At 36.9% G+C, this 13392-nt stretch overlaps 1 pseudogene; it reads right to left on the reverse strand.

The window, feature by feature from the left end:
• Positions 1-2294: 2294 nt before the first annotated feature.
• LOC138076084 (olfactory receptor 4C46-like) lies at positions 2295-4945 on the reverse strand (annotated as a pseudogene).
• Between the last annotated feature and the right edge of the window lie 8447 nt (positions 4946-13392).

Consider the following 13392-nt stretch of genomic DNA (forward strand, 5'->3'; position numbering starts at 1 on the left):
ATTCTCCAAGCCAGGCTTCAGGAATACATGAACCGTGAACTTCCAGATGTTCAAACTGGTTTCAGAAAAGGCAGAGGAACCAGAGATCAAATTGCCAACATCTGCTGGGTCATGGAAAAAGCAAGAGAGTTCAGAAAAGCATCTATTTCTGCTTTATTGACTATGCCAAAGCCTTTAACTGTGTGGATTACAAAGCACTGTGAAAAATTCTGAAAGAGATGGGAATACCAGACCACCTGACCTGACTGTTGAGAAACCTATATGCAGGTCAGGAAGCAACAGTGAGAACTGGACATGGAACAACAGACTGGTTCCAAAGAGAAAATGGAGTACGTCAAGGCTGTATATTGTCACCCTGCTATTTAACTTGTATGCAGAGTATATCATGAGAAATGCTGGGCTGGAAGAAACACAAGCTGAAATCAAGATTGCTGGGAGAAATATCAGTAACATCAGATATGCAGATAACACCACCCTTATGGCAGAAAGTGAAGAGGAATTAAAAAGCCTGTTGATGAATGTGAAAGAAGAGAGTCAAAATGTTCGCTTAAAGCTCAACATTCAAAAAATTAGTATCATGGTATCCAGTCCTATCACTTCATGGGAAATAGATAGGGAAACAGTGGGAACAGTGTCAGACTTTCTTTTTTGGGGGTCCAAAATCACTGCAGATGGTGATTGCAGCCATGAAATTAAAAGAAACTTACTGCTTTGAAGGAAAGTTATGACCAACTTAGATAGCATATTCAAAAGCAGAGACATTACTTTGCCAACAAATGTCCGTCTAGTCAAGGCTATTGTTTTCCCAGTAGTCATGTATGGATGTGAGAGTTGGACTGTGAAGAAAGCTGAGCCCTGAAGAATTGATGCTTTTGAATTGTGGTTTTCAAGAGGACTTGAGGGTCCCTTGGACTGCAAGGAGATTCAACCAATCCATTCTAAAGGAGATCAGTCCTGGTTGTTCTTTGGAAGGACTGAGGCTGAATCTGAAATTCCAATGCTTTGGACACCTGATGCAAAGAGCTGAATCACTGGAAAAGATTCTGATGCTGGGAGGGATTGAGGGCAGGAGGAGAAGGGGACGACAGAGGATGAGATGGCTGGATGGCATCACTGACTCGATGGACATGAGTTTGAGTGAACTCCGGAATTTGGAGATGGACAGGGAGGCCTGGCCTGCTGCAGTTCATGGGGTTGCAATGAGTTGGACATGACTGAGCGCCTGAACTGAACTGAACTGAATATATAATATAACATACAGGGCTTCCCTGGTGGCTCAAATGGTAAAGAATCTGTGTGCAATGCGGAAGACCCTGGCCAATTTCCTGGAGGTGGAAATGACTAACGACTTCAATATTCTTGCCTGGAGAATTCCATGGACAGGGGAGCCTGACAGTCTACAATCCATGGAGTCAGAAATGGTAGGACACAACATACACACACACATATATATCTGTGTGAGACTTCCCTGGTGGCTCAGACAGTAAAGCGTCTGCTTGCAATGCAGGAGAGCCCGGTTTGACCCCTGGGTTGGGAAAATCGCCTGGAGAACGAAATGGCAACCCACTCCAGGTACTCTTGCCTGGAAACTCTCATGGGCAGAGGCGCTTGGTAGCTACAGTAGATGGGGTCACAAAGAATTGGACATGACTGAGCGACTTCACTTTCACTTTCATAGCATATATACTATATTATACTTTATTTATTAATGTCTTTGTGATTCCATGGACTATACAGTACATAGATTTCTTCAGGCCAGAATACCTGAGTGTTTAGCCCATTCCTTTCTCCAGGTGATCTCTCCAACATAGGATTCAAACTTATGAATCTGCATTGTGGGCAGATTCTTTACCGCTGAGCTACCAGGGAAGCCCATATATGGGTATGGTTATATATATACACACACACACACTTCATTATTTCTGGTTTGGAAGTTCGTTTTTTTCGATTTGTTTCCTACTTATAAAAAGGAGATAATAGCAGTTTCTACCTCTTTGGATTGTTATGAAGATTACTCTCAATACCAATACATTTTATATTTCTTTAATTTTTTATTAGAATGAATGCTTGTGAATCTATATACATTGTTGAATTCGATAATATGCAAGAATATTCCAAATGTTTACCCTTGCCTAAATACTTATTTTTTGCCATCATTTCTTCTGTCACTGCAGAATTTATGATTATAATGCTTAACTATTTTCTTTATATCATAAGTATTCATTTATAAGATTATTGACAATGCATTTTTGACCCTTGCTGCCACTAAATACATGTTAGGTTCCAATCACATTTTATGATTCATCTGAAATAGCTTTCTTACTATACAGTTTCTTAATAGTGTTTTTCATCTGAGCAATTGTCAAAGTATAGATTAAAAGATTTAACATGGGAGTTATCATAGTGTAGAATACAGCCACTGCTTTATCAGTAGGTAAAGTAGTTGCTGGTTTCAAGTATACAAATATGCAGGGCACAAAAAATAGGACCACAACTGTTGTATAGGAGACACATGTGGAGAGAGCTTTTTGCCTTGCCTCCAAGCTCTGGGACCTTAAGGAGTGCAGAATGACCACGTAGGAGCCAATCAAGAGAAGGAAGTTAAACAGACAGAGGAAACCACTGTTGACAGCAGCAAAGAGCCCTAGAGTATTAGTACAGGCGAGATTGAGCAAAGGATTCAAGTCACACATAAAGTGATCTATGATATTAGGGCCACAGAAAGGTAATCTGAAGATGAAGATGATCTGTATGAATCTATGAAGAAAGCCTGCTACCCATGACACTCCCATTAACAGATGACATACTTGATGAGTCATGATGCTTGTATAGTGCAAGGGGCTTGCAGATGGCCACATAGTGGCCACAGGTCATCACAGTAAGCAGGATGACTTCAACATCTCCAAAGAAATGTTCCCCAAAATTTGGGTCATGCATGCATTAAATAAAATGGTCTTCTTTTCATGGAGTGAATCTACTAACAGTTTAGGGGTATTGACAGAGGAATCATTTCAGTTCAGTTCAGTTCAGTTCAGTCGCTCAGTCATGTTTGACTCTTTGCAACCTCATGAAACTACAGCATGCCAGGCCTCCCTGTCCATCACCACCTGCTGGAGTCCACCCAAACCCATGCCCATAGAGAAGGTGATACCATCCAACCATCTCATCCTCTGCATTCTACTTCTTTTCCTGCCCCCAATCTTTCCCAGCATCAGGGTCTTTTCAAATGAGTCAGCTCTTCGCATCAGGTGGCCAAAGAATTGGAGTTTCAGCTTCAACATCAGTCCTTCCAATGAACACCCAGAACTGATCTCCTTTAGGATGGACTGGTTGGATCTCTTCACAATCCAAGGGACTCTCAAGAGTATTCTCCAACACTACAGTTCAAAAGCATCTATTCTTCGGCATTCAGCTTTGTTTATAGTCCAACACTCACATCCATACATGACCACTGGAAAAATCATAGCCTTGACTAGATGGACCTTTGTTGACAAAGTAATGTTTCTGCTTTTTAATATGCTGTCTAGATTGGTCATAACTTTCCTTCCAAGGAGTAAGTGTCTTTTAATTTCATGGCTGCAGTCACCATCTGCAGTGATTCTGGAGCCCCCCAAAATAAAGTCTGACACTGTTTCCACTGTTTCCCCATCTATTTCCCATGAAGTGATGGGACCAGATGCCATGATTTTCGTTTTCTGAATGGTGAGCTTTAAGCCAACTTTGTCACTCTCCTCTTTCACTTTCATCAAGAAGCTTTTTAGTTCCTCTTCACTGTCTGCCATAAGGGTGGTGTCATCTGCATATCTGACATTATTGGTGTTTCTCCTGGCAACCTTGAATCCAGCTTGTGCCTCTTCCAGCCCAGCGTTTCTCATGGTGTACTCTGAATATAAGTTAAATAAGCAGGTTGACAGTATACAGGCTTGATGTACTCCTTTTCCTATTTGGAAGCAGTCTGTTGATTCATGTCCAGTTCTGTTTCCTCGTCACCTACATGCAGGTTTCTCAAGAGGCAGGTCAAGTGGTCTGGTATTCCCATCTGTTTCAGAATTTCCCACAGTTCATTGTGATCCACAGTCAAAGGCTTTGGCATAGTCAATAAAGCAGAAATAGATGTTTTGGGGGGAACTGTCTTGGTTTTTGATGATCCAACATATGTTGGCAATTTGATCTCTGGTTCTCTCAAAGCTGCAGACTGAACCTTTGTAGGATTCCAACTCCAATCTTCAAGCCAGCTGAAAATGAATGGAAAAACATATTCCCTGTCCAGATTCCAGGCTCTCAGGATCTATAAACAATACGACTGAGCAACTATGCACAGCAGAGCATAAATATACATATATAACTGAATCAAGGTCAGGGGCAGTGACGGAGAGGAGATACCCCTTGTCCAAGGTAAGGAGCAGTGGATGTGCTTCGCTGGGACAGCTGTGAAGAGATACCCCACGTCCAAGGTAAGAGAAACCCAAGTAAGATGTTAGGCACTGAGAGACAGCATCAGAAGGCAGGCAGACTGAAAACACAATCACAGACAACTAGCCAATCTGATCACATAGACCACAGCCTTGTCTAACTCAATGAAACTAAGCCATGCCATGTATGGTCATCCAAGATGGATGGGATATGTTGGAGAGGTCTGACAGAATGTGGTCCACTGGAGAAAGGAATGGCAAACCACTTCAGTATTCGTGCCTTGAGAACCCCATGAGCAGTATGAAAAGTCAGAGGAATAGCAAGCATCAATAAAGGAGGGATAGGCCAGGAAATAGTACATAGGGGACTCCGATAATGAACTGGCAGTGATGGTGACCACAATGAGCACACTTGCTACCACAAACACAATATAGATGACTAAAAACCCAATAAATATGATTTTCTGCTTTTTTGGATTTTCTGTGAGCCCCTGTAGAATAAATTCTATAACATTATTCTTATTCTCCATATATTTAATGGTATGCATAGTTACATTGCTTGAGAAAAAATCATTTTTTTCTTAAATTGAACCTTGAAGTTATTAACATAATAAGTTATATATCTCTAGACTCTACTGAAATGTGAACACTTATGAGATTTTCTTTTTTGATTTTTCAGATAGGAAAAAAATGTTCTATTTCCTCGAAAATTATTCACATTATCTTTTGGAGTATGGTGATGTTTATAGACATGAGGAACTTAGTGAACATGGGCAGGGGATTTTCTCATGTGAGATGCCTCAGAGCTCAACATGAATCAGAAGATCTCTAGATATAGTGACAGCAAAGACTGAAAAGTGTAGAAGATGGATGTAAAGCCTATAAATGCAAGCTAAGGATCTTGGTTTTTTTCTTTATTCTTGGTTAATGGGAAACCAGGAAAAGTAGTTGAGAATTTGAATGTGGGATGAAGAAGGATTTGAGAAAGAGGGGATTTTAGATATATATCTAGTAAATATATTTGTATCACTTAGGTAAGGTGTACTGAGCTTCTGTAAGGTGATGAAAGATAAATAATTTCCAGTGTCAGACTGTTTATAGTAATTGAAAGTATAGCAGGATATTCATGATGGAAAGGCAATAAATTAATACAGGAGCTACTATAATCAAATGACAAACATTTTGCCTAAATCCAATAACTTTATGATAGCTAATAAATATACTTTTAATGATTGATTGAAATCACCATAACAAGATAGTAAACTTTGTAGATGCTATTATTTCATCCATTTAGTACATGAGGAACATTCTTAAAGAAAAATGTTGGCAATAATGCTAACTGTCATATTACCAAAAATTTAATCAACCCTTAATTATGCTCCAAGTGATTTGTAGAAGGTTTTTTAAAAATTCTTATTATAAACCTATGAAATGAGTGATATTATAATGTATGCTTATTTTATTTTATTTAAATTAATTTATTTTTTTTAATTTTAAGATCTTTAATTCTTACATGTGTTCCCAAAAATGAACCCCCCTCCCACCTCCCTCCCCATAACATCTCTGTGGGTCATCCCCATGCACCAGCCCCAAGCATCCTGTATCCTGCGTCAGACATAGACTGGCGATTCAATTCTTACATGATAGTATACATGATAGAATGCCATTCTCCCAAATCATCCCACCCTCTCCCTCTCCCTCTGAGTCCAAAAGTCCGTTATACACAGCTGTGTCTTTTTTCCTGTCTTGCATACGGGGTCGTCATTGCCATCTTTCTAAATTCCATATATATGTGTTAGTATACTGTATTGGTGTTTTTCTTTCTGGCTTACTTCACTCTGTATAATCGGCTCCAGTTTCATCCATCTCATCAGAACTGATTCAAATGAATTCTTTTTAGCGGCTGAGTAATACTCCATTGTGTCTATGTACCAAAGCTTTCTTATCCATTCATCTGCTGATGGACATTTAGGTTGTTTCCATGTCCTGGCTATTATAAACAGTGCTGAGATGAACATTGGGGTACATGTGTCTCTTTCAATTCTGGTTTCCTTGGTGTGTATGCCCAGCAGTGGGATTGCTGGGTCATAAGGTAGTTCTGTTTGCAATTTTTTAAGGAATCTCCACACTGTTCTCCATAGTGGCTGTACTAGTTTGCATTCCCACCAACAGTGTAGGAGGGTTCCCTTTTCTCCACACCCTCTCCAGCCTTTATTGCTTGCAGATTTTTGGATCGCAGCCATTCTGACTGGTGTGAAGTGGTACCACATTGTGGTTTTGATTTGCATTTCTCTGATAATGAGTGATGTTGAGCATCTTTTCATGTGTTTGTTAGCCATCCGTATGTCTTCTTTGGAGAAATGTCTATTTAGTTCTTTGGCCCATTTTTTGATTGGGTCGTTTATTTTTCTGGAATTGAGCTGCATAAGTTGCTTGTATATTTTTGAGATTAGTTGTTTTTCAGTTGCTTCATTTGCTATTATTTTCTCCCATTCAGAAGGCTGTCTTTTCACCTTGCTTATATTTTCCTTTGTTGTGCAGAAGCTTTTAATTTTAATTAGATCCCATTTGTTTATTTTTGCTTTTATTTCCAGAATTCTGGGAGGTGGATCATAGAGGATCCTGCTGTGATTTATGTCAGAGAGTGTTTTGCCTATGTTCTCCTCTAGGAGTTTTATAATTTCTGGTCTTACATTTAGATCTTTAATCCATTTTGAGTTTATTTTTATGTGCGGTGTTAGAAAGTGATCTAGTTTCATTCTTTTACAAGTGGTTGACCAGTTTTCCCAGCACCACTTGTTAAAGAGATTGTCTTTACTCCATTGTATATTCTTGCCTCCTTTGTCGAAGATAAGGTGTCCATATGTGTGTGGATTTATCTCTGGGCTTTCTATTTTGTTCCATTGATCTATATTTCTGTCTTTGTGCCAGTACCATACTCTCTTAATGACTGTGGCTTTAACCATATGATTATCTCAATAGATGCAGAGAAGGCCTTTGACAAAATTCAATATCCATTTATGATCAAAACTCTCCAGAAAGCAGGAATAGAAGGAACATACCTCAACATAATAAAAGCTATCTATGACAAACCCACAGCAAACATTATCCTCAATGGTGAAAAATTGAAAGCATTTCCCCTAAAGTCAGGAACAAGACAAGGGTGCCCACTTTCACCGCTACTATTCAACATAGTTCTGGAAGTTTTGGCCACAGCAATCAGAGCAGAAAAAGAAATAAAAGGAATCCAAATTGGAAAAGAAGAAGTAAAACTCTCACTGTTTGCAGATGACATGATCCTCTACATGGAAAACCCTAAAGACTCCACCAGAAAATTACTAGAGCTCATCAATGAATATAGTAAAGTTGCAGGATATAAAATCAGCACACAGAAATCCCTTGCATTTCTATACACTAATAATGAGAAAGTAGAAAAAGAAATTAAGGAAACAATTCCATTCACCATTGCAACGAAAAGAATAAAATACTTAGGAATATATCTACCCAAAGAAACTAAAGACCTATTTATAGAAAACTATAAAACACTGATGAAAGAAATCAAAGAGGACACTAATAGATGGAGAAATATACCATGTTCATGGATCGGAAGAATCAATAGAGTGAAAATGAGTATACTACCCAAAGCAATTTACAAATTCAATGCAATCCCTATCAAGCTACCAGCCATATTTTTCACAGAACTAGAACAAATAATTTCAAGATTTGTATGGAAATACAAAAAACCTCGAATTGCCAAAGCAATCTTGAGAAAGAAGAATGGAACTGGAGGAATCAACTTGCCTGACTTCAGGCTCTACTACAAAGCCACAGTCATCTAAACTGTATGCTTATTTTATACATTAGGAAATAGAAACAGAGAAATTAAGGATCTTACTCAAGATCAAGCCAAGATAAGATTAGATTATACATCTTATCTGTTTTTTCTTCCAAAATTTTCACACACACTCTATAGTGTGATGTTATAGCAAACAATATTAAATGAATAAACTCCTTTTGATATGAACATAATAATTATAACTATTTTAATATTGCTTCAGCGGCAAGTATATTTGAAACGATTTAATCAACAAATACCAAAATACACATAAACACACACACTATATTATAATACTCAAATATTAGTAAAGTAACTGTAATTAATAACTATGCCTCATTGAAGGTTCTTTTTTTCTTTGTTTCTCTCTCACCCTATTTCTTGTCTCCCCAGTTCCCTTGCAAAGCATGATCCCACAGACTCCTCTTGAAAAGTAAATAAGAATCCTGCTGGTGAGATATATTGTCTTGAGAAACAGGAAGACCAGAGTAGAATTTGGCTTTTTCCTACATGCAACTTCTTGACCTAGGGCACATTTCTTGGTATCTTATATCCTTGTTTCCTCTAACAGGTGAGAAACATAATGTACACCTCACAGTCTAAGAATCATTTGAGGAAAAAGTTATGCGAAAATATCCCTCACACAGTTATGGATGCACAAAGGACCCTCACTTCTTTTCATGACTGTCTATACACTGTCTATACACCCATGTGATAAGAATTGACATTTCGAGCAATAAGACAGAGAAATATTTTACCATACAATAAACCAAAGAAAAATCATCTACTATTTTATTTTCGAAGAAGCCACAGAGATCCATATCATTGACACCAATTAATTTCAGAGAGAGTTCTTCAGTTTCATATTTGGATTAAACAAGTGATAATTAATATGATTTAATACATTTATGCCGTTTTGTTTGTGAAGTGTATTTATTTTGTTTTCATTCTAATAGCTAGTTTTGATTATTAAATGAAGTGTCTCACGACACAAAAAGCCTATTGTTCAAGAACCTAGTCCTACAAATTTCTTAATCTCTATGAGCCTCAAATTTTGCCCAAGTAAATTAGGTTAATGATATTTACCAGCTATCTTTTGATGAATGGGGTGAGGATGACATGTGCTAATACTCTATAGGAAAATTATTGAAACATAATGATAAATATGTATGAAATTAATGGTCTTTTTAATTTTTAAAAGTAATCTTTAATGAGCATCAGCACTATTTTCTTTTCCATGTTATTTGAATGTCACAATTTATTTAAAAAATCATATTACAAAGAAGGTATTCATAATTCACAAATAGATGCTTTTAACCATACAATGAGCTATGAAGAAATAAAAAGGAAAATTGTGCTAATCTATGAGATTCATCATTTATGCAGGCATTTAATTCTCCAGTAAAAGTTGTCAATGTTTTTTTTTAATTTTAATTTTTTTTTAATTTTAAAATCTTTAATTCTTACATGTGTTCCCAAACATGAACCCCCCTCCCACCTCCCTCCCCATAACATCTCTGTGGGTCATCCCCATGCACCAGCCCCAAGCATGCTGTATCCTGCGTCAGACATAGACTGGCGATTCAATTCTTACATGATAGTATACATGATAGAATGCCATTCTCCCAAATCATCCCACCCTCTCCCTCTCCCTCTGAGTCCAAAAGTCCGTTATACACAGCTGTGTCTTTTTTCCTGTCTTGCATACAGGGTCGTCATTGCCATCTTTCTAAATTCCATATATATGTGTTAGTATACTGTATTGGTATTTTTCTTTCTGGCTTACTTCACTCTGTATAATCAGCTCCAGTTTCACCCATCTCATCAGAACTGATTCAAATGAATTCTTTTTAGCGGCTGAGTAATACTCCATTGTGTATATGTACCAAAGCTTTGTTATCCATTCATCTGCTGATGGACATCTAGGTTGCTTCCATGTCCTGGCTATTATAAACAGTGCTGCGATGAACATTGGGGTACACGTGTCTCTTTCAATTCTGGTTTCCTCGGTGTGTATGCCCAGCAGTGGGATTGCTGGGTCATAAGGTAGTTGTTTGCAATTTTTTAAGGAATCTCCACACTGTTCTCCATAGTGGCTGTACTAGTTTGCATTCCCACCAACAGTGTAGGAGGGTTCCCTTTTCTCCACACCCTCTCCAGCATTTATTGCTTGCAGATTTTTGGATCGTAGCCATTCTGACTGGTGTGAAGTGGTACCTCACTGTGGTTTTGATTTGCATTTCTCTGATAATGAGTGATGTTGAGCATCTTTTCATGTGTTTGTTAGCCATCCGTATGTCTTCTTTGGAGAAATGTCTATTTAGTTCTTTGGCCCATTTTTTGATTGGGTCGTTTATTTTTCTGGAATTGAGCTGCATAAGTTGCTTGTATATTTTTGAGATTAGTTGTTTTTCAGTTGCTTCATTTGCTATTATTTTCTCCCATTCAGAAGGCTGTCTTTTCACCTTGCTTATATTTTCCTTTGTTGTGCAGAAGCTTTTAATTTTAATTAGATCCCATTTGTTTATTTTTGCTTTTATTTCCAGAATTCTGGGAGGTGGATCATAGAGGATCCTGCTGTGATTTATGTCAGAGAGTGTTTTGCCTATGTTCTCCTCTAGGAGTTTTATAATTTCTGGTCTTACATTTAGATCTTTAATCCATTTTGAGTTTATTTTTATGTGCGGTGTTAGAAAGTGATCTAGTTTCATTCTTTTACAAGTGGTTGACCAGTTTTCCCAGCACCACTTGTTAAAGAGATTGTCTTTACTCCATTGTATATTCTTGCCTCCTTTGTCGAAGATAAGGTGTCCATATGTGTGTGGATTTATCTCTGGGCTTTCTATTTTGTTCCATTGATCTATATTTCTGTCTTTGTGCCAGTACCATACTCTCTTAATGACTGTGGCTTTAACCATATGATTATCTCAATAGATGCAGAGAAGGCCTTTGACAAAATTCAATATCCATTTATGATCAAAACTCTCCAGAAAGCAGGAATAGAAGGAACATACCTCAACATAATAAAAGCTATCTATGACAAACCCACAGCAAACATTATCCTCAATGGTGAAAAATTGAAAGCATTTCCCCTAAAGTCAGGAACAAGACAAGGGTGCCCACTTTCACCGCTACTATTCAACATAGTTCTGGAAGTTTTGGCCACAGCAATCAGAGCAGAAAAAGAAATAAAAGGAATCCAAATTGGAAAAGAAGAAGTAAAACTCTCACTGTTTGCAGATGACATGATCCTCTACATGGAAAACCCTAAAGACTCCACCAGAAAATTACTAGAGCTCATCAATGAATATAGTAAAGTTGCAGGATATAAAATCAGCACACAGAAATCCCTTGCATTTCTATACACTAATAATGAGAAAGTAGAAAAAGAAATTAAGGAAACAATTCCATTCACCATTGCAACGAAAAGAATAAAATACTTAGGAATATATCTACCCAAAGAAACTAAAGACCTATTTATAGAAAACTATAAAACACTGATGAAAGAAATCAAAGAGGACACTAATAGATGGAGAAATATACCATGTTCATGGATCGGAAGAATCAATAGAGTGAAAATGAGTATACTACCCAAAGCAATTTACAAATTCAATGCAATCCCTATCAAGCTACCAGCCATATTTTTCACAGAACTAGAACAAATAATTTCAAGATTTGTATGGAAATACAAAAAACCTCGAATTGCCAAAGCAATCTTGAGAAAGAAGAATGGAACTGGAGGAATCAACTTGCCTGACTTCAGGCTCTACTACAAAGCCACAGTCATCTAAACTGTATGCTTATTTTATACATTAGGAAATAGAAACAGAGAAATTAAGGATCTTACTCAAGATCAAGCCAAGATAAGATTAGATTATACATCTTATCTGTTTTTTCTTCCAAAATTTTCACACACACTCTATAGTGTGATGTTATAGCAAACAATATTAAATGAATAAACTCCTTTTGATATGAACATAATAATTATAACTATTTTAATATTGCTTCAGCGGCAAGTATATTTGAAACGATTTAATCAACAAATACCAAAATACACATAAACACACACACTATATTATAATACTCAAATATTAGTAAAGTAACTGTAATTAATAACTATGCCTCATTGAAGGTTCTTTTTTTCTTTGTTTCTCTCTCACCCTATTTCTTGTCTCCCCAGTTCCCTTGCAAAGCATGATCCCACAGACTCCTCTTGAAAAGTAAATAAGAATCCTGCTGGTGAGATATATTGTCTTGAGAAACAGGAAGACCAGAGTAGAATTTGGCTTTTTCCTACATGCAACTTCTTGACCTAGGGCACATTTCTTGGTATCTTATATCCTTGTTTCCTCTAACAGGTGAGAAACATAATGTACACCTCACAGTCTAAGAATCATTTGAGGAAAAAGTTATGCGAAAATATCCCTCACACAGTTATGGATGCACAAAGGACCCTCACTTCTTTTCATGACTGTCTATACACTGTCTATACACCCATGTGATAAGAATTGACATTTCGAGCAATAAGACAGAGAAATATTTTACCATACAATAAACCAAAGAAAAATCATCTACTATTTTATTTTCGAAGAAGCCACAGAGATCCATATCATTGACACCAATTAATTTCAGAGAGAGTTCTTCAGTTTCATATTTGGATTAAACAAGTGATAATTAATATGATTTAATACATTTATGCCGTTTTGTTTGTGAAGTGTATTTATTTTGTTTTCATTCTAATAGCTAGTTTTGATTATTAAATGAAGTGTCTCACGACACAAAAAGCCTATTGTTCAAGAACCTAGTCCTACAAATTTCTTAATCTCTATGAGCCTCAAATTTTGCCCAAGTAAATTAGGTTAATGATATTTACCAGCTATCTTTTGATGAATGGGGTGAGGATGACATGTGCTAATACTCTATAGGAAAATTATTGAAACATAATGATAAATATGTATGAAATTAATGGTCTTTTTAATTTTTAAAAGTAATCTTTAATGAGCATCAGCACTATTTTCTTTTCCATGTTATTTGAATGTCACAATTTATTTAAAAAATCATATTACAAAGAAGGTATTCATAATTCACAAATAGATGCTTTTAACCATACAATGAGCTATGAAGAAATAAAAAGGAAAATTGTGC

This window comes from Capricornis sumatraensis, chromosome 3 (genome assembly GCF_032405125.1).
Source record: "Capricornis sumatraensis isolate serow.1 chromosome 3, serow.2, whole genome shotgun sequence".
In the NCBI taxonomy this organism is placed as follows: Eukaryota; Metazoa; Chordata; class Mammalia; order Artiodactyla; family Bovidae; genus Capricornis; species Capricornis sumatraensis.